The sequence below is a fragment of the Nomia melanderi genome, unplaced genomic scaffold (assembly GCF_051020985.1).
Source record: "Nomia melanderi isolate GNS246 unplaced genomic scaffold, iyNomMela1 scaffold0363, whole genome shotgun sequence".
NCBI lineage: Eukaryota > Metazoa > Arthropoda > Insecta > Hymenoptera > Halictidae > Nomia > Nomia melanderi.
In genome coordinates, this window is record NW_027475478.1 from 22,501 (window position 1) to 27,500 (window position 5,000).

Sequence of the window (5,000 nt, forward strand, 5' to 3'; positions counted from 1 at the left end):
AAAAATAACGAGATAAAAAAAATTTTTGTACATTTTTTCATCGTTATTCGTACACGACTTAAGCGTTGGAAAATTTTTAAACCGAATTTTGAAAAATTTTATTCCTGACCGTTGGGACTTGGAAAAATTTCGAGTCAGCCGGTTTGGCCGGTTGGACTTACCGCGAGACGGAGAAAAGTAGATTCGGTCGATCTGTTTTTCGCAGTTTTTGTGAAAAAAAAATTTTGGTCAATTTTTTCAACGTTAAAAACGTGTTCGGGCTGCCTTTTTATCCATGGATTAAGCGCCGAAAAAATTTTAAAACGCATAATAAAAAAGTTTATTCTTGACCGCAGGGACTTAGAAAAATTTCGGGTCGCCCCGTTCGACCTGCTGGCATTACCGCGCGGCCTGGACAGCCCGCTTCGACCGATACATTTTTTTCATTTTCAGAGAAAAAAAAATTTTTGTCAATTTTTTCAACCTTAAAAACGTTAATAAACTGCACTCTTATGCACGGATTAAGCATTGAAAAATTTTTAAAACATGTAATAAAAAAGTTTATTCTTGACCGTTCGGACTTAGAAAAATTTCGAGTACCCCGGATCGCCTGCTGGAATTACCGACGGCCTGGACAGCCCGCATCGACCGATACATTTTTTCCATTTTCAGTGAAAAAAAAATTTTTGTCAATTTTCTCAACGTTAAAAACGTTAATAAACTGCGTTTTTATGAGTGGATTAAACATTGAAAAAATTTTGAAATATGTGATGAAAAAGTTTACTCTTGACCGTTCGGACTTAGAAAAATTTCGAGTACCTCGGATCGCCGGCTGGAATTACCGCACGGCCTGGACAGCTCGCATCGACCGATACATTTTTTCCATTTTCAGTGAAAAAAAAATTTTTGTCAATTTTCTCAACGTTAAAAACGTTAATAAACTGCGTTTTTATGCGTGGATTAAACATTAAAAAAATTTTGAAATATGTGATGAAAAAGTTTACTCTTGACCGTTCGGACTTAGAAAAATTTCGAGTACCTCGGATCGCCTGCTGGAATTACCGCACGGCCTGGACAGCCCGCATCGACCGATACATTTTTTCCATTTTCAGTGAAAAAAAAATTTTTGTCAATTTTCTCAACGTTAAAAACGTTAATAAACTGCGTTTTTATGCGTGGATTAAACATTAAAAAAATTTTGAAATATGTGATGAAAAAGTTTACTCTTGACCGTCGGGACTTAGAAAAATTTCGAGTACCCCGGATCGCCTGCTGGAATTACCGCACGGCCTGGATAGCCCGCATCGACCGATACATTTTTTCCATTTTCAGTGAAAAAAAAATTTTTGTCAATTTTCTCAACGTTAAAAACTGCGATAAACTGCGTTTTTATGCGTAGATTAAACATTGAAAAAATTTTGAAATATGCGATGAAAAAGTTTACTCTTGACCGTCGGGACTTAGAAAAATTTCGAGTACCCCGGATCGCCTGCTGGCATTACCGCACGGGCTGGACACCTCGCTCCGACGAATCGGTTTTTTCCATTTTTTTTGAAAAATAAATTTTTGTAATTTTTTTTAATGTCAAAAACGTTAATAAACGTCATGTTTACGCATGGATTAAACATTGAAATAATTTTAAAACACTTATTAAAAAAGTTGGTGTCGACCGTGGGACTTAGAAAAATTTCGGGAAGTCCGATTCGCCTGCTGGAATTACCGCACGGGCAGGACACCTCGCTCCGACGAATCGGTTTTTTCCATTTTTTTTGAAAAATAAATTTTTGTAATTTTTTTTAACGTTGAAAACGTTAATAAACATCATGTTTACGCATGGATTAAACATTGAAATAATTTTAAAACGCTTATTAAAAAAGTTGGTGTCGACCGTGGGACTTAGAAAAATTTCGGGAAGTCCGATTCGCCTGCTGGAATTACCGCACGGGCTGGACACCTCGCTCCGACGAATCGGTTTTTTCCATTTTTTTTGAAAAATAAATTTTTGTAATTTTTTTTAATGTCAAAAACGTTAATAAACGTCATGTTTACGCATGGATTAAACATTGAAATAATTTTAAAACACTTATTAAAAAAGTTGGTGTCGACCGTGGGACTTAGAAAAATTTCGGGAAGTCCGATTCGCCTGCTGGAATTACCGCACGGGCTGGACACCTCGCTCCGCCGAATCGGTATTTTCCATTTTTCTTGAAAAATAAATTTTTGTAATTTTTTTTAACGTTGAAAACGTTAATAAACATCATGTTTACGCATGGATTAAACATTGAAATAATTTTAAAACGCTTATTAAAAAAGTTGGTGTCGACCGTGGGACTTAGAAAAATTTCGGGAAGTCCGATTCGCCTGCTGGAATTACCGCACGGGCAGGACACCTCGCTCCGACGAATCGGTTTTTTCCATTTTTTCCGAAAAATAAATTTTTGTAATTTTTTTTAATGTTAAAAACGTTAATAAACTTCATGTTTACGCATGGATTAAACATTGAAATAATTTTAAAACACTTATTAAAAAAGTTGGTGTCGACCGTGGGACTTAGAAAAATTTCGGGAAGTCCGATTCGCCTGCTGGAATTACCGCACGGGCTGGACACCTCGCTCCGCCGAATCGGTTTTTTCCTTTTTTTCCGAAAAATAAATTTTTGTAATTTTTTTTAATGTTAAAAACGTTAATAAACTTCATGTTTACGCATGGATTAAACATTGAAATAATTTTAAAACGCTTATTAAAAAAGTTGGTGTCGACCGTGGGACTTAGAAAAATTTCGGGAAGTCCGATTCGCCTGCTGGAATTACCGCACGGGCAGGACACCTCGCTCCGACGAATCGGTTTTTTCCATTTTTTCCGAAAAATAAATTTTTGTAATTTTTTTTAATGTTAAAAACGTTAATAAACTTCATGTTTACGCATGGATTAAACATTGAAATAATTTTAAAACACTTATTAAAAAAGTTGGTGTCGACCGTGGGACTTAGAAAAATTTCGGGAAGTCCGATTCGCCTGCTGGAATTACCGCACGGGCTGGACACCTCGCTCCGCCGAATCGGTTTTTTCCTTTTTTTCCGAAAAATAAATTTTTGTAATTTTTTTTAATGTTAAAAACGTTAATAAACTTCATGTTTACGCATGGATTAAACATTGAAATAATTTTAAAACGCTTATTAAAAAAGTTGGTGTCGACCGTGGGACTTAGAAAAATTTCGGGAAGTCCGATTCGCCTGCTGGAATTACCGCACGGGCAGGACACCTCGCTCCGACGAATCGGTTTTTTCCATTTTTTCCGAAAAATAAATTTTTGTAATTTTTTTTAATGTTAAAAACGTTAATAAACTTCATGTTTACGCATGGATTAAACATTGAAATAATTTTAAAACGCTTATTAAAAAAGTTGGTGTCGACCGTGGGACTTAGAAAAATTTCGGGAAGTCCGATTCGCCTGCTGGAATTACCGCACGGGCTGGACACCTCGCTCCGCCGAATCGGTTTTTTCCTTTTTTTCCGAAAAATAAATTTTTGTAATTTTTTTTAATGTTAAAAACGTTAATAAACTTCATGTTTACGCATGGATTAAACATTGAAATAATTTTAAAACGCTTATTAAAAAAGTTGGTGTCGACCGTGGGACTTAGAAAAATTTCGGGAAGTCCGATTCGCCTGCTGGAATTACCGCACGGGCAGGACACCTCGCTCCGACAAATCGGTTTTTTCCATTTTTTTTGAAAAATAAATTTTTGTAATTTTTTTTAATGTTAAAAACGTTAATAAACTTCATGTTTACGCATGGATTAAACATTGAAATAATTTTAAAACGCTTATTAAAAAAGTTTACTCTTGACCGTGGGGACTTAGAAAAATTCCGGCTTGCACGGATTCGACCACTCTGTTTTTCGGAGTTTCTGAGAAAAATAAATTTTTGTAATTTTTTTCATTATGATTTCTGAGTTCTCCCAGTAGTTTAATGTAAGGATTAAGCATTTAAAAATTTTTAAATCGAATATTAAAAAAGTTTACTCTTGCAATTTTTGGAAAAAAAAAATTCTAAAAAATTTTTCTTTCGGTGGAAACTAACGTTTAATATGTACAATAACGATTTATCGAATAAAAATCGTATGTTAATATATGTTCGAATCGACCATAGTTTCAGCGGCTAAGTACCAGCAGCCCGGCCGGTTGGTCTGTACGCGCGGCAGTTTACCACCATAAGCGCCCGTGCTGAGCGGCCGGCGCCGCGGTCGTCGCGGCCGCCCGTTTGGTTACTATAAGAGAGCACGTCGGTTCGAGCGGACCGGTCGGCGCAGCGGCGGGCGAGCGGCTATTCTACGATCTCGGTCGAGAAGCAGTCGTTCAGCTCCTCGAGGTCCATTCCTCGACTGTTCTGTACCGCGTTCCGTTGCGAATTTTTCTCTACACAGCATGACCACGGGTCGGTGTCTCAGACCGAATGGCCCTTATGTGGTAAGCCCAGAATGTTGGGTTGGATACAACGTATATTCGTTATACTTGTACGACTCTCACATCAACTCTCAGAAACCCAAAAGGGGTTTTCTATCCGAGCGAAAATATATTTTTCGTATACAAAAATTTAATGGCAAAGACCAAACGAAATACTACACACAAAAAGGGGCGACGAACAAAAATTGTTCGAATGAAATATAATATATACATATAAAATTGAGGTGTCCTAAGAGAGAAATACATAAACTAAGAGGTATATATTATAAGAAATATATATTATTTCTGGGCAAAGAAGAGAGAACGAAAAGAAGAGTATGATCTTTAACGCGAGGGCCTCGACATGGGTACGCCTAGCATGGTTCGCGCTTTCTCGATATGTCCAGCATGTTAACGTACGCGGTCTTCGGACTTCGTGCGTTATGTCCGTGCTTACACGATGGAGAGCGCTCGAGCATACGTGCTTACAAACCTGAAAGTCGATGTGACATCCGAGATTCTTTTTCTTCTAAAAAGATCTCGGAGAGATACACGGGAGAGTTTGAAATTTTTGG